This window comes from Gymnogyps californianus, chromosome 3 (genome assembly GCF_018139145.2).
Source record: "Gymnogyps californianus isolate 813 chromosome 3, ASM1813914v2, whole genome shotgun sequence".
NCBI lineage: Eukaryota > Metazoa > Chordata > Aves > Accipitriformes > Cathartidae > Gymnogyps > Gymnogyps californianus.
In genome coordinates this window covers 41,142,539-41,165,519 of record NC_059473.1, presented here as the reverse complement: position 1 = coordinate 41,165,519, position 22,981 = coordinate 41,142,539, and the positions used below count along the sequence as shown (strand labels likewise).

General features: G+C 40.6%; 1 long non-coding RNA gene across 1 annotated transcript; it reads left to right on the top strand.

Moving 5' to 3' along the window:
- The first annotated feature begins 1,750 nt into the window (after positions 1-1,750).
- Positions 1,751-17,895, top strand: LOC127014344 (uncharacterized). The gene is made up of 9 exons (XR_007766175.1): positions 1,751-1,818; positions 2,372-2,433; positions 2,830-2,981; positions 7,384-7,531; positions 8,604-8,766; positions 9,985-10,166; positions 12,690-12,835; positions 16,738-16,908; positions 17,494-17,895. It is a non-coding gene; the product is annotated as an uncharacterized LOC127014344 (long non-coding RNA).
- The last annotated feature ends 5,086 nt before the right edge of the window (positions 17,896-22,981 follow it).

Genomic DNA, 22,981 nt, shown 5'->3' with positions numbered 1-22,981 from the left:
AGAGCTGCCATCGAGACTGCTTATCCTGTAACTGTCCCCAGACAGCTGGGGTGAACATGACAGAAAGGTTGTACCTGGTCAGTAGTGATGTGTGAGGATTCATAATTTTTGCAGCCCTCATTCTTTGGTTTGAGGCATGCACTGTGAAGACTTTAACTTCACCTAGAGGCAAGGCACTGTGTGCATTTAAATGATAAGCAAAGCCAGGATTGCAAGTCAACACAGACAGCAATAAGGAGGTGATTAGCATCATTAAAGAGGTTTACAAACTCAGGCTGAACTTTCTGCAATTACTTAATGAAGCAAATTTACTCCAGTTTCTATTAAATCTTTCAGGTTGCCTCAATCAAGACTCAGAGGGGTGTGCATAAGCAGGGATTAGCTTGGTCACTGTTGTGGTAAAAGAAGGGATAGTGAGCTCTGACCCTGCACATGTGAATTACAGGGGCTTACTTTTAATCCTGCAAAGGATAAGAAGGACGCCCTAGATAACCTGTTGAGTTCCTTCCAGACTTACTATGATGTTATCCTCCATGGCATCGGGACTGAATACAGGCCACAGATTTATAGGTGCACATGACATATGGTATTATCTTGGCCAACAAAGGATTTTTCCCTTCCATGTTTTTCCTGTGCTTTGTTCGCCTTTCGCGGTGTTCCTCCAGAGCCTCCTGCTTGTTGTAACAGCCCTCACCAATGCCAGCTTTTCATTACGCTCTTTCCCATAGACTAATCTGTTGCCCAGAGCAATAGCCTGAGCAAGTCTGGGGACTGAAAAAAGATCTAAAATTAAATCCCTGCAGAGAAACTGCCTTTGTTCTTTCCCAGAGAAATGAAATACGAGTATATCCTTGCCAGGAACAAAGGAACCTGTCCTACAGACAAATGACATTGCTGCTGTCCCTCGCCAAGGGGACACGAGAAGACTGAATGCTGCTCCAGACTGCGAGAGACCCTGGTACAAAAAGCAAAGTGACTGTGCCTTGCTCTCTGCTTCCTCGCTGGGCACTGAAGGGAGCACGAGAGCCAAGTGGCCATTACCCTTATCCTCAAGACATCAAGCAGAAAGCACCACTGCCAGTTTGAAGCTCAGATTTATTTCGGTTTCTCCTTTCTTTAAATTTCTAATTCAGATCCCAAGCTTTTCCATAGCATGGATTTCTTTATTACAGCGTACCCAGGCTGGTGGACTGCACAGGCCACTCTTCTGCGTGGCAAACAACCATGCTGTGAGAACCGTTCATTTTCCACAGAACATTTCTGCTAGAAAAGCCATTTTTCAGCAGCTTGGCAGGGGAAGGAAAGGGACAGCAGAAGTGCAAGACCAGCCCATGTTTTCCTCTGGCTTGAGAGCTACCTCTCAGAAGACCTGCATTTTTTGACAGGAAATAACTGAGAAGCCAAACAAAGCATCCCCCCTCTCCCTTCTGAAGCTCTGTAACCGTGACCGAAAAACACCAGCGTACAAGGACACAGCCACTAGACTCGCCTGCCGCCATTTCGGCGCCCGTACCAGGGCGAACGCCGGGGTGGGCCACACAACATGGCGGCGGGGAGGCGGAGTCCGTCCCCCGGACCCGCCCCCGCCGCGCCTCACCCCGGCGCGGCCGCAGAATCTTCCAGAGCCCGGTGTGGGCTGGCGCGGTGGGAGGGGGGCAGTGGTGAGCTGGTTTGCTGCGTGTGTCGGTAACGGGGAGCGGAGCCTGGCAGGGCCTGGCTTCTGCCGGCGGTTTTCGTCTGAGCTGTGTGGCAGGGGGAGCGGGCAGGAGCAGACGCCTCGGGAGGACTCCTGGCTGTCTTCGGCGGCACTGCGTGCGGGTGAGGGGGGGGCTAGTGGGGCTGGGGCTTCTAATTGCTCGCTTGGGGCGCTGGTGGTTTGTGCTCATTTCGCAGAGTTGTGGGTAATCAGGCATATCCTAGGAGAGACGTTGTTTGCCTCCTAAATCTGTGGGTTTAATATTCTGAGTGCGTTTGTTGTAGTAGAGCTGATGCACTGGAAGATCATTCAGGGTGGAAGATACTTTCAGGGCATTGCAGATTTTGATGAGTCTAATTTGCAATAATCTGTGCAAAAAATGAGTGTTGCTTTAACTAAAAATATTCAATCCCTTGAATTGGACTGTGCAGGCTTCTAATACTAAGGTCCTGTAGCTAAGTTGACTTCTGATGTCGCTGACTTTGCTTCCTTGTTTTGCCAGTGCAGTGGCTTTCAACTGAGTATAACCAACCAACTCAGCACTTCTGTTTTAGAGGCAAGAAACTGGATTGGTCTTTGTATTTGAACCAGTAACTGACCTCTGCACAAGAATAAGTCTAGGCCTCTATTGCCGAACTTCAGCTTGGTGCTTGTGATTATTTCCTCTGTTCACAGTGATTATGGACTGAGTGGAGCAGCAGTGCTGAAAAATGTGCAAGTTTGAGAGGCGTCTCCAGGTAGGAACTTGTGGTTCTCTGCAGAGGCAGTACTGGGATCCAGTGGTACTGATCTGGTCAGTGCCTAAACTGTAGGCTTTGGTCCTAGCTTGGTAATATTGCAAGTGATTTGATATCTTTTGTCATTGTCCAGAAGCAACATCACCTGGCCTTTTGCCTTCTGGTTGTTTCAGAAGAATTAGGAATGTATTGCTGATGTCCAGGAAGCAGTGCATTTCAAATGAAAACAAAATAGTAGTATGTGTCCTGTCCTGTTTCCCCTCTACCCCCCAGTTTCTGCATAATATTTGTCAAATTATGTAGGAGAACCAGGTGTCTTTGTGAATCTAGAGTAAACAGTTGTGAATATCAGTTATGTTTCCTGCAAAAATACCAATGTGGTTGCCTTTTTAATAGCACAAGATACCTTCCTGGAAGCTCACCTTGTGATCAGAATGGGGCTGCCATCCAGTGGAGATACTGTCAGGTGGTGGAAAATTGAAAAATCCCATTTTTTTCTCATTTGGCTTTATTGCTTTACTTCTGGAGTCTTACACCCCTGATTCCAGGTTAGTTCTCTGCTACCTTTATTGATTGTTACACGTTAGAAAATAAGGGAGAACCTTAATTAATCTGTACAAGGACAGGCTACAGTGCAAATTGAAAGTTGCCATGTTTTGCACAACGTTTAGAGAACTTGTTGAGGAACTGTGAGACCTGGATATTAGCCTTTGTTTAGAACAGGGTCATAATTCCATTATTTCAGGCTGTTACTTTGTGAGAGTGGCTCCTCCTCTAGAGATTTTTTTTGAAATGGGTTTGAAATCAAATGAAATGATAAAGCCCTTTCATGGAGACAGGCAAAAGCCCAGAGACTGATGCCGTGTGGACTGCCTTCCAGCCTTTTTTCTTTTGTAGGCATATTCCGCCTGGTAGCCTTCTGTAACCTGGTAAATGTGTGATCAGAAAACGTCTTGAGTCAGAACAGGTCTTTGTTGTCTTATGGCTACCTCCCCTTGTCTTGGGAGCTAACAGGTGTTAAAACTTCGAGGGAGAGCACTTAAGACGACTGTTTCTTTTTGATAGTGGTCCTCGCCATTATGGCAGGCCTGGGGACGTGTGCTTACAGGCGAGCTGCTCAGTGTAGCAGCTGACAAGTACTGCACAATGCTGACGAGTAGGTTTTTTTTTTCCTTCACTTAAGCTTGGACGTCACATAAGATGAAGCAATATGAAAATACGTGGTGCTAGGCTTCGTTGTGATGTCACTCTTCTCAAATTGGCAGGTTTCTTTATGTCATATTCCCCATAACTTCCCACTGTTGCTCCAGGGAGGGGGAAACATGTTGGAGCAGGACAATCAAAAATATGTGTTTGGAAACTAAAAGTGTCTTAGCAGATCTTCTGGGATTTGAATTGGACCTCTGATGAGGAGGGAGGTAGTCATTCTCTCCCCCGGAGCAAAGCAAAAGACCTGTTAAAAGCTATGTGACACATTAGGTGATTTATACTTCATGGATTTATTGGCTTTGTACCATTTTGCTAATCGCCCATGGTGCTGCTGGTACAAAGTAATTCTGGTTAGCTGTAGGTTTGCTCCTGCTGGGAACAGCAGCAAATTTGAGGAAAAGAGCTTTACTAGCTATGTATAAGTCTAGAACAGCTGGCAGAAAATTGGTACCTCTTGCTGTGGGAAGATCAGGAGAGATTGAAATGAGATGAACCCCTTCATCTAGTTTCAGGGTAAAGCAAAGTACGTAAGAATATCTTTGTGCCACCTGGGAGTACCTGAATACTTTAGCATGCTAGACTGTTCCATTTGTGCTGGACATGACATCTTGGTAATTCTTATATACACTACTGCTACAACGAAAGTTGTTTCTTTTTCTGATGGTACCATTTTACAATTCCTTTTTCTCAGTGTACAAGTATTTCTTTTTATTATTTGAAAGAAGAGACGACTTCTTGAAGTATTCTTGAGGGAGCTGAAACGAGCAGTAAAAGCTTGCTCTCTGCTTCCGTCTGTAATTACAGTTAGATCTCTAATGACTGGTACCATGAGATTTAGTCATTTTTGTTTGGGTTCTGATCTCATGCTTTTTATGACCTACTGTAGCCCAGAATTGGCACAGATATATAAATTAAAGGATGTGCTGTGAATTTATTCAGACTTCTGTCACTGAGTACTCTTGTGATGGCAAACCAACCTACAAATGCCTGATGTGATCTGTTGCTCCTTTGAGCTATGGCAGTACTGATCTTTGGCAGTCTCTCAAGTGTTACTCTTCAGAGCAAACAATTCCTAATCTAGCAGGATGGTATACAGTCTCACTGGGACTTGGAGTTACTGTGCACGTTGCCTAGGTCATTTGGGCAACTGGGACTTGTTTTTGATTGACTGATGCTCCAGAGGTCTTTGGCTTGACCTCAGAGCTGAGCTGAAATGTTAAAATGGTTATTTTTGGTAATAAATTATGAGCCATGACATCGGACTGGCCTACTTACGGGCATGATACATGTGAAGTCAGGAAGCCTGTGTGCAGGTCTGAGGAAAAATGTCACTAATTGACACAAATAGAGGGATATTAAGTTTATGTGGAGTATACCACTTGTTTCAGACTATGTTATCAGGCACCTTCACTGCGGGAGGGTAGGGTTCTGCCTCTGGAGGGGGCCATTCCTGACTTGCACGTGTCATCCAGCCACTGCTTCTGAGGAAATGCGTCTCATGGGTCTCTGGCCACTTAATGCTACAAACTAATCTTTTGGCCATTGGCCAGACTGCAGCTTATGTCTCATGAGGCCCTTTGCCACAATATGTGGTTACTCTTAAGCGCCCATCCAGAACTGCACTGTGATATCTGACTCTAGCAAGTGAAATCTTTCTGGTCTTTGTAGAGAATTTCCTTTGTTGCTTGTAAACATTTATGAGTCCTGTGGAAACACTAATTAGTGTCGGGCCTAATCTGTGCACTTCCTCTTCCAGGTCTTGGCTTTGTTAGAGAATCTGCTTTATTCTGAAGGAGTCTTTGTGTACAACAGGTGCACAATATCGGGGAGAAGACCAAGAGGGGTCACTTGGGCGGTATCTTTATATTAATGCTTTTCACTTCCGGATGGGAACTCCTGATTCTCTCATTAATTTCTTCGCTATTAATATCTTTCCTGTTCTATTCCTGTACACATTCCAGAAGCCATAATGATAGTAAACCCCTCTTCCACATTATTCATCTAACCAAGTGCAAAACAGGCTAACAAAACCTGGTGGAATTGCAAATAAGCAGTTTTATAGGGTATATAAATAAAACTTGAGAGAACTGACTTTTCTGTTTCTTCCTTATAAAAATGGCAATGGAACAAGTTCCATCTTGTTTGAACTTCTAGTCCTGGCATTTATTACTAATATGTGATGTGTCTGGCCACAGTGTGCGAAAGGCAGCAATGTGTATTCCTGACAATATGGACTTTAAGTACGAAAGATCATAATTTTACCATTTTGTTCCTTGTTATGTTTTATTTTTAGATTTATATATTTTTTACCTTAGGTTCACAGCAAAAACAGGCCATTTAAAAATGTTTTCTTGTCAAGCATACTTTTTAGTGGCTGTTCTGATCCTTTCATTTGAATATTTAAAGGTAAATAAGCCAGTATCTTCAAGATTTTAAGTCTCTACTTCATCTTTTGCTGTATTGCAGATATGGTTGTAGTCAGAACAGAAAAGCAATTGCCTTTTGTAGCCTGTTTCTTACTTGGCTTACTCCATCAAACGTTTTAGTTAAAGAGCTTTCAGGAAACTTAGAGAAGGCTTGGGACTCCAGGCATGTCAGGCCTTAAACCTAATGGCGGAGCAAATACCTAGAAGTGTTTGCTGAAGTCTGCCAAAGCAGCGTTACCAGGGTTGGAGTTGCTGCTGTCAGTTCATTAGGCAAGATGTTACTGCTTCTGTTCTGTGGTTGTGGGGCCTCATCTTGCAGTGTTTAGTCCTGTGCTGCTGTTTCTGCTGTCACAGTCCCAGTATGGGAATTCACCAAGAATAGGGTTTGAAGAAACCTCTGTCTTTCTAAAACTTGCCAGAGATGAGACAGACTGGGGCTAGGAATTTTAATGATTCAGCTTCTTCCGCTGAGTTTGTTAGCTTTTCCACTTTCCTGTTTATGCTAGCCTGCCATACCCTTTGCACTTACGGTGCAGCTTAGGATACAGCTTATTTTCTTGGATTGCTCTCTCACTAAAGTGTAACATGTTTGTTGCCCTATAACATACAGGTTTTTCACTTTTCCTGTGTGAGTGACTTTCATCAAGTCACCACAAAGAAGGATGGATGTCAAGCAGCGCCCTCTATAATATGTATAGAAAACATTGTGGAGACATTAATTTTGACAAGGCATTGTAACAGCAAAAAATGTGAGATGTGGAGATAAATTTCACCCTTCAGTGTGAAAACTGACTTCTGCTGTACAGACTTAGGTCAGAGTAAAGATCAGTGATGGGGTACAGGCTTTTACTCTTTTGTGCCATTTCCTTGCAAGCACTGAAATACAGATCTAAAGAGGTCAGGTTGCAGCATCTGGCTGTTTTGCAGGTCCCATGACATGACTGAATACATTCTATTGATTAAGAACAACCTTTTTCTCAAAGTCAGGTGATCAAGAAAATTGTTTTTAAGAGATGATTCTGCTGACAGTTTGATACTTAAAAACAAAGTTGGGGACCCGATTTTACAGGGTGTTATGGTAGCCACAGCTTGGAATGCTGTTTTGATTGCCTATATAATTTTTTTTTTTAAGCTGGTGCCACAGCCTTACCCATCTCAGTTTTCTGTACTTGTAGATCAAAAGACATTTTCGTAAAACTGAGGGGGTTCAGGAGTGTATTCTTGGACTGAAAATCACTGGATGTAGAGTTTGCTGCTTTACTTGTCTGTAAAGTATTTGCTGTGCTGCTAATATAACCACTGTCCATTTTGAAAGGGCCATCCCTGAAGTTTCAAGTATTTGCAACTCTCTGAATACTGTATCAATATGAACAGAACTGAATGTGCTGATCCTGTGGTCCTCCCTGGAATTATCCCGTTGATTTAAATGGCACTTTTGATTAGAAATGAGTTTGTATGACCAGGTATGTATGAGTTTTGTATGACTTTTAAGCATCACCCTGCAGATATTCTTGGACTGTGCCGTTATGACAGTTCTACATGAGCTGAGATGCTTTAAGCATTTATAAGCCCTTAAAATGAGCTCATTAAGCTGGTTCTGCTATAGAAGACATGACCTTTCTGGTAGCTCATAAACCCCTTGGAGATGTTACGTTAGCATTCTGTTGGCAGGCTGAACGTAGTCTTTGGGAGTATTATATTACACCAGCAGTGAAATCCATCTAAGGACTTACTGCCATGCTGGTTCGATACTGGCTATAGCCATAAAAAGGATACAGGGTAGTGACTGGAACGTGACTCTTTGGTACTGAACCATGATTGGTGGTTTCATCTTTGCATTATCTAGCATATGTATCTTGAAAGCATTTTAAACTGCAGGCTGAACAAGGCTATGCAAGAGCTGAAGAAGGCTATCCCCTCTCTGTCTCCAAATAGTACTCTGTTCAGAGGAAGAAGTTGAGACGTAGGAGCCCTGCGAAGTGGATTATTGCTGTTCAGTGATTTCTTTGCACTCTTTCAGACTTGCTATGCATCATATTGGGGGCACTGTTTCACCATTGGTTGTGAGACTGTAGGAATGAATTCATTTGGAAGATTTATTGTAATAAGCCAAACACCTGTTCTGAGTATTTTTCTGGCTGTCATGTGGAAGTCTATAATACAGTTCCATTGACCTGGATTACTTTAGCCTGAAGAAGCAGCTTAAAACCTGGGTTGCATTTAGCAGAGTTCTCTAAGTGGACCAGAGTTTTGTGTTAGGGCAACAGGTGTACGCAGTTCAGGAGTCATTCAACCAGGGACAGACTGTCTCAGCATGTTATTAGTGTGTTATGCCTTTCAGCTGCTTTAAAGAGTGTGCTATTAAGAAACCAGTATGTGAAAGAAAATGGCTTTTTTTTGTTACGTTATGTAATGCCAAAGTTATGTTAAGTTTGCAACTCTCTGAATGTTAGCGAAGTCCCAAGAGCATACCATAGCTGGTTTGCTGTTGCTCTTATTCAGTTACATGTGCTGTCACTTGCTGGTTTTTTTCAGTCTATTGCTTGAACACATGTGGTACTTGGTGAGAAATGAATATTGGTACTCAAAAATCAATCAGAGGTCAGCAAAGGGCTCTCTTTCTGGAGGGAACTGCAAAATTCTGAGTTGGAGATGTCAATGCCTTTGAGGATCAGTGCCCTGCTTTAATTGATAACAGGTATGTGCTGCTTTGGAGGTGGAGATCAAGTCTGAAAAGGATGTATCCTTTTAAAAACATTATAGTATTGTAAGCATCATCTGTTATACTTGAAATGTGGCCTATTTAGGACTAGGCAGTCTCGTAAAAAGCAGTTGTTCATTATATCCTGTTGCATATGATTCTGAATGTAGAGGGCACCCATCCATGTCACCAGTGTCATCTCATTCTGGTGGAGCACAAACCCAGTTGGATGCTATCGAAGGCAGGGAATGGGATAAAATCCGTTCCTGCTCAATGAATCGGTCCAGTGGTAGTGGTCTGCACTGTAGCTGGGATGCTGCAGCTGGTTTCTTTTCAGCTACTGGGATTGAAATTTTTTTTGGTCTTCTCATGGAATACATCTGAGCATTTCCATGCATATCTCTCTAGAGAGAATGCGTATTTGGAAAGGAAATTAAAGATGAAAGTAGATGTCACCAGCTGAATTTAAATTTTATGTATTTTGCAATACATACTTCTTCGTGATACAGTGCACAGTAAGCAATTAAAGTTGCTCATTGTCTGTAAACAGGACTAAGATTTTGTTTCCTACTTCATACGATTGTTATGAAGCTGCATATGTGAAAAGAATATTGAGTTCCTAGATGCAGATTTTTGGTATTAAGTGTATACTTCGTTTTCTGTGAAAATGGGCACTAAAATAATAATCAAGTAGAATAATTGTCTTGCAAAAAACATGACAAATGTGAAAGTGAGGTGCTCTGATACTGTTAAAAAGGGGGCATAAGTAGCTTTGGAATTAAGGTAAAGCTTCTCTGCACGGGAATTGATTCTTTCTCCTTGTTCTGAACTCATCACTTGTGTTGCATTTAGTGAAGAAATCTGTTCAAGTGTATGTGAAACAGTGTGGGTCAAAGTCCGGCCAGGTATTGCTTGCCTCATCGTGACTGCCTCATTGTGACGTGTGCAGTCAAAAGCTGCCTTTCTGCTAAAACATAAATCAGCTCTTACAAAAGCACGTTACTGAGAGCAGTGGTTATCTTGGGAGTTTCTGCCTTCTCTCATCTCCTGTCAGTCTTTACCTCTTCTGTTTAAATGCTATCTGCTGCTTACTGTTCTCATTTTCAAACTACAGGGAACATGAGTCTCTCTACATAGAGCAAATTATTTAGCAGTAGACCTGGTTAGAAGTTTTCTGGATGGAAATCAGAGGGGGATTTGTGTTCTTTTGTTTAGGACTCCTGCAGTCTTAAAGAGAATGCGAGAGCAGTCCCTGCAACGGAAAATCCCAGTGACAATGGCAGTCGCCTGGGAAATGAGAATTCCAGGGTAGTGCCTGCTTTCCCAGATTCAAACTAGGATCTTAATTTGAATCTACTAGAAAAGAGAACCATGTTGCACAGGTCATAGTGGTCTGGGTAAGTATTGGTTGTTGATCATTCTTCTTCTTAGGAGAACTGGGAGTTGCAGGCTTCTGCTAGTGAAAAGGATGCCTACTGGAAATAGAGTTAAGTGTAATAAGCTATGGACATCTTAGAATTTATTTACAGGATCCTCCAAGTAGCATAATGCTTATCTGAAGTATTTAAATGTTTGGAGTCAGCTTCCTTGCTGTTTTTTTTCAGGCCCCATTTTGTTTTTTCCATAGTCTGTGTAGCCCGCAGTTTGGTGGAAAGCAGATTAGGCTGTTACACAACACCCATTTCCATAGCCAGCATTTTTCCACCTCTGCATATATTCCTTCTGTCCTTCATGGTGGACTGTTTTGGCCACAACAGCACTTCTCTGTGGAAAAGGGTTTCCCCTCCTAAGCATCAGAGTCTTTAGGCAGAGATTTGTTAGTATTGTCGTTATTTCTGTAACTCAGTTCTTGGGACGTGTGAGGGGACCTGGGCTATCACGTTACAGATCTTTTCCCTTTTGTACGTTAAGTTTTCAAAGTCTGTACTGCAATTCAGATCTGGTGGGAGGTTGGAAACCTTACTTTATATTGAGTTAGAACAGCAAATAAAATTGTGGGCCATATAGCATACTACTGCACACATTAACTCAGGCTGTGCTATCATTTACGGCTGTATCCGAAGCAAACTACTTGGGGACAGAGGAAAACAACCGGGGTGGGGCATTGGAACTGAAAGCACGAGAGAGAGGGGAAGAGAGAGAGACACACACCCACTGAGGTGGAACAGGCCAACAAGCCTCTGTATTCTGTAATAATCGGAGAAGGTAATAAACATGAGGGGAGAAGAAACTGCTCTTCCTTTTAAATCATTCTATGCAAATGTCCAAGTAAGAAAATATTCTGTACATTTTTACACTTAATGTTTCTTGCCTGTGTCAAAAGTCAGTCTAGGCACACTTGTTTTTGTAGGCTAGGAATCATTCTGTACAAGAATAATTACTTGTTAACATAGAAACTGTATCACTGCTGTGTTATAGAAGCAGCTACTTTCAGGTGAATTGTATAGTGTACAAGAAATAAATCAGAAGACACTGAGCCATGTGAATGTCTCCTTTATTGATATCAGCTGATAAGCTGAGCTACTCAAGTAACTTGCTGCAGCATCTTAGAATCACAGAATCCTAGAATGGTTTGGAAGGGACCTTTAAAGATCATTTAGACCAACCCCCTTGCCATGGGCAGGGACATCTTCCAACTACATCAGGTTGCTCAAAGCCTTGTCCAGCCTGAGCTTGAACACTTCTTGGCATCCACAGCTTCTCTGGGCAACCTGTTCCAGTGTCTCGCCACCTTCATCATAAAAAGTTTCTTTTTATGCAGTCCAAGACATAATTAGCTTTCTTTCATCCACCAGTATCCCCAAGTCCTTCTCAGCAGGGCTACTCTCAATCCATTCATCCTCTAGTCTGCTTTGATCTTGGGGATTGCCCCAACCCAGGTGCAGTGCCGTGCACTTGGCCTTGTTGAACTTCATGAGGTTTGCATGGGCCCACTCCTTAAGCCTGCCAAGGTCCCTCTGGATGTGGCCTTCCTTCCCTCTAGCAAATCAGCTGCACCTGTCAGCTTGGTGTCATCTGCAGACTTGCTCAGGGTGCACTCAATCCCACTGTCTGCATTGTTGATGAAGATATTAAATAGTACTGGTCCCAGTACGGACCCTTGAGTGACATCACTCATTACTAGTTTCCACTTGGACATGGACTGTAACTCTTTGGACACAACCATCCAGCAATTCCTTACCCATCTAACAGTCATTCATCAAACCCATGTCTTTCCAGCTTAGTGGCAAGAATATTGTGGAGGACTGTATCAAGGGCTTACAGAAGTCCAGGTAGATGACATCCATAGTTCCTCCCCTGTCCACTGATGCAGTCACTCCATTGTAGAAGGCCACTGGATTAATCAGGCTTCAGGTGCTTCAATTTTATTACTGTACATAAAATCTTTTTTTCTTCCACGTTTCTACTTTGCCTCCTGCCTACAACCCCAAGAAAAGGTTGGGGCTCGAAGTGCAGAGTGAGGCTTTATGGCCTTGATTTTGGCAGAGCTCAGATTAGACAGTTTTTAATTATTTCTTCTAGAATTTAACAGACACTGGTAAGCTCTCTGTCTTTTATTTTTTTAGCTTTTTTCCTAGTGTTACAAGATCTACTCTGATAAATACTGTTTCCTCTGGTCTGAATAATAGGACAGTGTTTCCAATAGCAATTGGTCCTGTTCAGTCAGGGAAGAATTAGAAATGCGGAGATGGATGGATTTCCCTGCTGGGTCCGACTGTTCACAGGTAAACTGTATCCTGGAAAACGTCGTGCTTTTGTCTGACACCGAGACTTGCTGCTAAGGTTCAGATCTGGAGTGTGACAATTTTAGGGGTGTGAATAGTTGCATCTAAACAACAAAAGAAGCAGGAGCAGTTCCTTGGCTGCACAGCTAAGTGACATCCAAGTGCCTAACCTGTCCTTTTCCTCTTTTTCCACAGGGTAGCTGTGCCAGACTGTACTGAAGACAGTTACTAAGACATCTTGCCCTATAAAGCTGCACCTGGGCACTATGCTAGTTGTGGAGGACGTGGCACATGCCAACGTGAAGGACAACTATGCTAACAAATAATTTGGATGATACTAGGTACTGTTCAAGCTTGTACCATGCCCCTGTTTTATTTACGAATATAGTCAGCAAGACTGCTTTATAGACTGAGAGTCTGTTTAATGTGAACATGCAGGATGGATGTAGCCTGAGAGATGTAGAGACTGATGTGCCTAAAAGTGGGATTTAAGCTTAATGTGTCTGAAGCCTAAAACAGGGATACAGAAGACCTGTGTTCCAATAGCTGTGAAGTTCACTAGATGCTCACAGTCACTCAGTGCCAGTGCTGCTCAGACTTCGCAGAGCATTACTTGGAGGCACCAGGTTGTCTGTGTTGCAGGGTATGCCTTCGGTATGTGTATGTACAGAAGACTGGGAGCTAGGGGCTAGTATCTGTGATTCATTGCTCATAGAAACAAACACCGACAGACAGCCCAGAAAGAATAAGAAAAGCATTACGTACTGAAACAAGATTCTTTTATTTCAGTGCAGTACAAAGAAATAGGAGTTTGCTTTGAACGAAAGTACTGAAACTAAAAAATGAAGCAGATGAAATACATTCGTGTAGTACTAGGAATCCTTGGATATCAAAGCAGTGAAAAATGATAGCTATGATGCTGCAGCATTAAAATAAATATTTACATAGCTTTAAACTAATGCATTACTTCCTTGATTTAGTGTTATATCATTGGTAACTTTGTTTCCGGCAGTGTAAGATATTACCACTGACAACGCTGTCTTAGCCATCAGTCTTTCAGCCAGTGATTTCCTTACGTTTAAAATGCACTGGTACAGCAGCAATACTCTGTACCAAGCCACGTCTCCAAAACCTCAGCAAAACCAAAGTCAGCCTCTTTTTTCTTCCAAAAGAATGAATCTGCTCAATTCTGTTAATTACATTGAACTTTGGTTACGTATCGTAACACTGTAAACAGTGGGCCCAGTTCACAATCAAATAACATGAACTCATTGTATTACGGTCATGAGAAAGTATTGTTTAAAGAAAAAAAAAAAAGATTGCTACATTGTCATCCTGCAGCACCAAACACAATAGCTGCTCAGTTTTGGACTTTTTCAATTAGAGCACTATTTTTCAACTCGAATCAGGACAAGTTATCTGTTTTCCTAGTAAATGTAGATGAGTGACGTTTTCAAAGGTATCAAAACATACTGACATAATGGTTTGCAGCAGAGTCAATAGCCCTGTTTACAGACTCAGTGATGGTTGGTTTTTTTTTTAAATAAGTAAACATTAATTACACAGGTATTGCTGTGAACCAAGCCCATTGTCTAAAGAAGGAAGCACATTTCTTGCCAAATTAAAAGTCTTTACATAAGAACGTGTTTTATAATGGATATGAATAGCTGCTGTGTAAGTTATTAAAATCACGTGTCTTCCTGCTTACACTTTGTACCAACACAAAAAATGGATAAACATGCAGTAAAATGTAGCATCGTTTAGAAAATAATGTGTAAAAAAACCATTCAGTATCTTATATTAAAGCATTTACACTGCATAGGCATTCATATAAGGATATAGTATAATAAAACTCATCAAATATACAAGCATGCAGCAGTTGCCTTATATTCACAGTTCTAGAAATGACCACACATTGATTTCCTCAAATATAAATTGGATTATTCAAAATAGATTTTGCAGCCACTCTCCTTTGCAGTGGCAAACTATGTTCTTGTGTGCATTGCAGATACTGACCTATATAACAGGCCTAAGCTATGCCGCTGTATTGTACACATCAATAAATACTGTGTTTTGAAATAGGAAGGATAATGAGAAGTTATCCATACTTCTCATAGTAGAACTTGGAGACTACGCAGTGCTTGAATTGAACAAAATATATAAGCATATTTATTGTATTCTCCTTAGAGAGTAACACTGCAACCTTGCCACATACCTAGCTACTGCATAAGCTGGCCATGCAGTTTTCAAAATAAGTTTAGACAGATTTTTCTATTTGATATTTTATTCTATCGGAAGAGGTATAGTAGTAAACTTCTATAGTACATATCCTTTTTGCTCTGCAAACTTTACAAAGGATTCCTGCTACTTTTAGATTGTGTAGGGAAATACAATGCAGTGCCAAAGTCACGCTCTGAGATTTAAAATATGTTTGCAGAGAGGTCTTCTTTCTTCGTTTACTCTTTTGAAGGTGGTGGTATTATATACGATGGTGAGCTTGGACCATCTCAACTCTCACAAGATGACTGTACCCAGATTAGACCCTCTCTGTGGCTGAATGCCACCTGGAGGGTAAAGTTGAGGTCATGTGGCTTGAAGTCTGTGGTTTTGACTTGCTTGTTATTGCCTAGCTTGGCAGGTTAACCTGGTGTGTGACTCCAGGACAACAGCGAACAAAATACCTGGAGGCAAGGCTTGTGTTAGTTGTGCAAGGTTTGCAAAATTGGGCTCTAGATCCTGATACAGGTTTCGGACGTGCCAAGGTGAAATTGGATTGAGGAGCATGACTTAAAACCCTTTCCCCGTCCAGGTATTTTTCCAGTAGTGCCTGCATTCTGCTTTTGCCCTGACTCCCTTTGTCTTCGTACATAGTAATTTGTGTGTCTTTTAAACAACATTTGCATGTACTTCCTTCTGAGCACTTCAGGGAAAGCTAGTGGAAGTAAGCTTGTAGGATGTTACAGCACCAATGATGCGAGTTGCAGGGATTCATCCCTGTGTACAAAGCAGCAAGGGATTCAGAAACAGCATGTAGGAAATAGCTTGAAAAGGAAGCAGACAGACAAGAGGCAGAGGGGGAGATAAGGGAAACATTTGCCAATGAAAAGGGGGAGTGAGGAAAGGGAAGAGAGAATTGGGGCAGTGGTTGCTGTTATCTCTGTTTTTGTTTTTGTTTTGTTTTGTTTTTTTTAAAAAGTATAATCCTCTCTGGAATGTTCAGTTCACAGAGAAACATTGCCCTTTGGTTTTTTAAAAAAAGTGAGCTTTGGCAGACATGTAATATGGGAATGAAAAGGCGAGTAGATGGCTTTGGTATGTGCTGTCAGAAACTGTAACATTAATGTACTTCTGTGCTGTGGCCAGGAGTTTACTTTTGTAGTTCATTATTCAGAGCCTCTTTAGGTGTGCATATTCCTGTTTTCCAGTAAAGGCTATGTGGCCCTTTCCAGAAAGAGCTGTACTATTTCCTGTCAGTCTTATTTAAGAGTAGGACAGCAGTGGAACAGATCATTGTACTAGAGATGTTCCAAGCTCTTCTGGCACAGATACTCATTTTTCCTTTGAGGATGTGTCTCTGTGCGTGTGTGTGTGTGGAGCCTCAGCTCTGTATTTGGAATCTGATACAAGGACATTCGGAATCTGGGATGGATATGGGGGCATCTGAGTGCTTTTATTGTATCAACTGGCACTTGGAAAATGGGCTTACAGTTTATTGTAGTTGGCTTGCTTGCTGCCACAGATGTTGCTTTTCTGCCTTTCTCCAGATTTGTTCCCTCAGATCTGTGGTGACATCTGAAGACACAAATGCTGTGAGAAGTGACTATTTTTTAATGATTATTTGGCAGTAGGGTCTGTATAAACACACACAGAACCCCATTTTTTTTTTGCCTACCTTTTGAGCTGTATACATCCGTAAGACTTTCAGTGCTGAAACCTTTGTACAACATACCAAAGCTAGTGGTTCACAGATTCTTCACTGCATCTCTGTGATATTAAGAGCAGCAGTTTAGATGTGGGGACTGTCCACAAACGTAACAGTGTTTTGGTTTATAAATTTTAACTTCATTAATCTGAGGCACTGCACTAGCCTCTCATTCTTTTTCCAGTTCTCATTTCTTTTTTTAAATGTTGGCAACAATGAGAATGCATTCTGGTTTTGATCCTGATTTCTTATGCATTTTAATACTTGTACTAGGTTCTTTGGGTTCCTCGCTGAATCTGCCATTCATTGTTCTTTCCACAGGGAAAATTCTTCTAATCTAGTTTGGAAATGTCTTTGAACAATCTGAAGATTGTTAAAAGCAGATGTCACAGCTGTCTTGAGTATAGTGAGAAGGAGGAAAAGGAGCTCTCCTGAGAAGCCTGACGGTTTGCCACAAGTTGGTACTAAGCTGTGAGCCCCAAGTTCCCACAGGTACGCACCACTTTTTGAGAATTAATAGAAGTTGGATGCGTAAGATCTTTGCTTTTTTTAGAAACCTTATCAGCTCTATTTCTAGTAGCAACCTGGGCTATTCCTTGAGGAGAGGAGACAGTGCATTTTCCATTTTTACCTGCTTTTTCCAGCCCTCTTACAAAGTGAAGGAATTAATTCAATTCCTAAATACAAGGGGTGTTTGACCTCTCACCTTTTCACGCTCAAGTTAGCTGCACATTTCAGTCATTACAAATCCGGTTGTATGGTAAAGAAGCGTTTACACTAGAATAAAATGAGGCCACCAGAAGAGGTATTTATATCACCAGAAGAACCTCTACCTCATTTAAAGTTTGCCATACATTCTCCCCCCACAAATCTCTTCTTCTTCCAGATTTTGCGTATGTGTCTCTCCAGGTGAAGAATTATGTGAGGCATCTGGAATTATGTTTGACCTCCTTTATTATGCTTTCTCTAGTATCACATTAGGTGAGGGATCTCTCAAAGGGCAAAAGCATGTTGAGCAGCCAGCAGTTTTCAGAAGCAGCAGGTAACTAAAAATACTTTGTTTTCTTTGCTCCTCAGGCAGTGACAAGTGAAAACCTGGACTGCGTTGCTGAAGAAGCAGGAGACAGTGAGAGGACAAGTGAGATTACGACAACAGCCCTCTGACCTTTAGAAAGAAACAACTGTCACTTCCGGAAGCATCCTGCTTTTCTGTCAAGTTTCAAGAAGAACACTGAATACAGGTACGGTGTCATTTGAAGACGTACAAATAAGGAATAATGTGGAGTAATTGAATAGTGAGCAAATCCACTTGAAAACATTTGTTAGCAAGTCAGTCAATAAAATGTTGTTCCACACACTTCCGTTTGAAGAGCTTCTGATTTTGTTACATGCTGTCTTGCTTAGACTATGCTACATATAATGGTGCATGCCTTTAATCTTTAACATAAAGATTCCTTCCCCATTAAAATCCCCATTAAGTCCCTGAAAGCTACATTTGAAAATAATTCCAGCTTCTAAGTCATTTATGAACTTTATATAGTTAGCACTTCTGGGGGAATTTCTTTTTCATCTGCATGTGATTAATTTGCCAAATTTGATTGCCTGATACTTGTTATTAGTTTTCACCAGTTGTTTATTAGGAGTGCAGAATGGTATCTGTCTGACTTGACTATATTTGTATATTGTGAGAACATATGCAAATGTTGCATATGATGTGAAATTTGCAGGCATGTGCTATGTTGTAAATCCTTGCTTCTATAGCACTAGAAACTTCTAATGTACAAGGAAGAGCCCCATTTCAAATACTGCTTTACTTCTCAGTACCTGCTACATAGAAATTGATGGGCTTTTATTCATGCTGATTTCTTTGTTAAGCATAAGTTTGTAATTAATTGTTAAAGATTCCCTCTTCGTTCTGAAAACAATCAATCATAGGAGTTCACTCATATAAAGAAGAGCAAGGTGGATGCATAAGAAATACAGGATTTTGTAGGGAAAGGAACAAAATGAGAACGTAGCCCAGAGCTTTTAGGCCAGCACCCAGTCCCTTAACTCAGTCTGATTCAAGTTCGTTTGCCTCTGTAGCTATTTTCACCCCTTCATCTCTACCCTTATTACATTTTATGCTGTTGCAGGAGGGACGGGTATTGCTATGTGAGATGCAATGCCCACTATGTGTTCACACAACACCCATCGTGATACATATAATTTGTATTATTCACGTTTGTGGCCATGCAACATAAAGGAACACAAAATAATTCTCTGGAATGCTACAGTTGTCGGCCATTTTATTACATTTTGTTCTATTGTGTAGCCTGAATCAGCCATCAACCTTATTTCTGTTCTTAAAGGGAAAATAATCATGTTCATTTTACAGGATTAAAAAGATTTATTGAGTCTTCCTGTAAAATTGCGGTGTAGAATTTGTTAACAAAGTAGAGCTGACTCCATTGACTATAACAGCATAATTTGCAGCCAGAATTGAATTGCACTCTTAAAATCTAACTTTAACAAGGTTCTGAGAAATAGGCCACAGTAGCTTGATTTTTGTCCTACGTGCATTTTGAATTTTAGGGAAAACCTAACCTTAGTGTGTTAATGCAGTTGTAGGATATGGATATGGAATAGAAATGTGTGTTTTCATGAAAACCCAATTTAAGTTACTGTGTTGAACCACTGAATACAGCTGGATTCTTCATTCAGATTCTCTGTAAATTTCTGATCTCAACATAATTCAAACACACAATTCTCACAGACTTTTTCTTTGAAGCTCATGGAGGGCTAATCCAAACAGGAGGTGCAATAGAAAGCTCCACTGTATTATAAGACTGGGGTTTTATCTACTGACTTCAGCATCCACAGAGTGTAAAGCACGTGAGTTCTTTTCTTGTCTAAACTATTTTGAACAAGGTCTCTTTTACATGCTAGTTTGGCAAGCTTCTAAGGCATTTGTGCAAAGTGATGATGCAAGAGCAACCTGATTCAACACTGAGAAATTCATAAATAACATCCAGCAGTAATTAAAGTGAAAAAGTACAGCTAAGAAAAGGAATTGCCCTACAGTATCAGTTGAGCTACTATACTCTGCAGTGTTAAAAGCGGAATATGTTCACTGGTGCCTTCAACTCACGAGGTATCGTTGTGAATTTTAAATATACCAAGGATTCATTCTGGTTTTTTTACATAGATTGAATTGGATCAACAGTGATTAGAAAACCATGAATATATACGTAGAGAAAGGATAAGAGTGGAAGAAAAACACAGTGCCAGAAATTACCATCTGGAAACATACTATACATGTAGTCAGTATTTTTGTATTAAAATGAAGAGTTAATTTTGAAGTCCAGAATGGTTTTAAGATAACTTAGCGCTCTCTATAAGGCCATTCTCAGGAGTCAAGTGCATGATATTCAAGATGGGGATATTTATAAATGACTTCAGTTTGAAGAACTGGAATAGCCAGCTGATGTCTTTACCATCTTGATGAGAAAGTCTGCGCTATTTTTCAGTAAGTACACACTAAAGTCACAAAAAAACCCCTGTAAAGTCTTTGTCTGGATTTCTCCTTAGATCAGGGTTAAATGGCAGGTAACAGTCACACAGAGCTTAGTTGTTCAGTTTTTATGTATGCAAAACTCAACAAAGTAGCAGAATTTAGGTAGCTAGTAGTATAGCAAATAATGGGTAGGTCTTAAAAGTAGCATTCTGAGGCTTTTTTACTTGTTTCTCAAGCTCTCCTCTGAACCTCCCACAGAGCCTGGATTTACTGGAAGGAACACTTGGCACTGTATTGTGTAAAACTTTGTACAGCACAGCCTCAAATTCAGTTCAAAGATGTATTTTTTTAGAAAAAGGTGAAGAGAAAAAAAAAATCGGACAAAAACTTAAATCTGTTCCTGTCAGGATACAGCTATGGCCATTGTGCTGTGGCACATAATCCATGCTTTTCTGGTCTTCAAAGGAAAGGTGAGAGTAGTTGTGGGTACTAGTTCATGCTTCAGGCAGAAAAAAGTGGTAGCCAGCCCAAAGCAACTTGAGACTTAAAATACAAGATTTGTAAATTAGCCACTGCATGATTTTTGGACTTCACCCTGTGCTTACAGGATTTTGTGTGGTTATGCTTTTGATATCAGCCAGGTGTTGGGGCAATTCAGATTTTATTTATTTCTACACCTTGGCAGGACAGAGTAATTCAACTGTGTTGTGGATTAGTTGATAATGAAGACAGGAGTAATTTGTGAAATTTAGTTCTAGAACTGGGCTTGGATACAAATGCTCAGATTTAGATGTGCTTGTGGTTTGGACCAACATCTCACATTCAGTTTTTGTCTTTTTGTGACTCTAGTTTTAGGTACTAACCTGTAAACATCATAATATGGAGTCGTCTTACTTAGGAAGTTTGCTGTATGCCTCAGTACTAGATACAAGATCTTTAGCAGGACGTCACGTGAGGAACAGTTAAACAAAAGCTTGTATGAATAAGGCACTAGTAAATGTTTGCAGCAAACAACAATTGCAGTCTATATTCTTTAAGAATAAAGCTGTTCTGTTTAGGAAATTGCCTTTAATATGACAGAGTTATCAATGCCAGTTAGAAGGGGTTAGAGAAGGTGCATCTTCTGGATTATGCCTGTGAGGTCTGTGAGAAACCTGCAAATGCAAATCCCTGTTAAGTTTGGAAATAGCCTGGGCAGTGGTGATACGCCGGAGAGCTAAAGCAAGAGGAAACTGGTCTAGGTTCTGATCCCTGCTAAACCAATGTGAAACCACTATAATGGATTTGCTCCAGATTTATTTACATTGGTAGAAGGATCTGAAGCCAGAATCAAGGCTGCTGTGGCAAATCTAGTTGAACAGTAACAGTGCTGACCCAAAAGAAATAATTGGCTATAATCCCCTTAGCTTCAAAAAAGAATCTGGTATTTTTAATTGCCTACTTGCTGAAGTCCAAGGATGCACTTTGTCTTTTGGCTAATGTAACAGACTTCTGTACTACTCTGGAGCTGCTGCCATTCTAAACAGTTACTAAAATATCAATCCATACTTCATACCAAATGAAACTTGAGTTTGCCAGTCCATTTGTAGGATGGCTGACTGCTGTGTCACATTAAAAGTTGTTAAAAAAAAAAACAAACCCCAAACACTTCCATTCATAAAAACAGAACATAGTGCCACTTTTAAAATGTACTTTTATGTATCAGCTCTTTTGGGGGTCGTTGAAGCACCAGAATTTGTTTATCAGGCCAATAAGAATGTATTTGTAACTAATGGATCTCATTAATATTCGTGATTGTATTTCCCTAGGATGTGTCCAGTAAAACTACTACATCTGAATCATTCATTTGGTATACTAAATGGAAGGTCAGTGGTAACTCCACAGTCTGATTTCATCACTAAATCCTGCTTTGTAAACAGACAGCTTAGCTTTATCATCTGACAAATTTCTGTTCCACTCAGATCCTCCATTATTTGTAAAGATGTCATTTAAAAAACTTAACACATTTCTAGTATCCATAATGCAAGAGGGAAAAAAATCACATTGATTCATTCTTGTATATTATTGCCATCAGGTGCCAAAATTAACAACTCTGGACAGTGGGGTTTTTTGTTTGCTTGGGTTTTTTTGTATCTTACGTAAGGACTTGGTATTAAGTTTATGTCCAGCTTTAAGATCACCCATCCGTGGGGACCTCAGAAGCTTTACAGATATCTCAACCGCCTTTTAAAGATGTGGTGGGTTTTTTGTTTGTTTGTTTGTTTGGGGGTTTTTTTAGCTTTGACTCATAAGACTGAATTCATTGGTGGTATAACTCAGGTGAAATTTTCACCAGAAATTAATCTGGACTAATATTTATTTCTTAAACAAAACAAAAAGCCCCAACAAGTAAATTAAGTGCTGGGGATCCCATACTTGCTATACATATTCTAAATTATATACAGAGGAAGAAAATACAGAAATGTCTCTTCACAAAGATCTTTCCTTCATAGCAACTCAGGAAACTTTTTTCTTTTTAGGTACTTGTTTCTTGTATGAATGTCAGAATAGATGCTTTTCTATGTGTGTGTGGGGAGCCTAATAAATGGCGTGTGTCTATCAGGATATTAGAAAATGTTACTGAGCATTAGAGCTGTGCAGAATTTTTCTGTAAAAGTTGACAACTTTAAAAATTTTTTTGTTATGTCATTATTTTCAGTAAGATGCTGTAAATCTTGGCAATTGCAAAAAAACCAAACATTCTTTGTCAAAAGTGTGCCTTTTGTGGTCATAACTAGTTTTGTAGCATGTCTGGCAATTTGAAGTTGTGCATATGTTACCTTATTAGAATTTCCTAAGCTGTGCTTACTTTAAAATAAACTTGAACTTCTTTTTAACCTTGTAAATGAAACCTGTGTTTTGAAAGTTCAGGTGGGTTTTTAACTTGTTATTAAGATTAAAATAGTACATTGGGATGTGGTTGGCTTTCCTTCTCTCTTTGCCCACTGCTTCTGAAGTGTGCCTTCAGTAACATACAGCCAGGTGAGAAAAGTCTGCATTTTGGAAAAAGGCCTGTGAATATTTAACAAA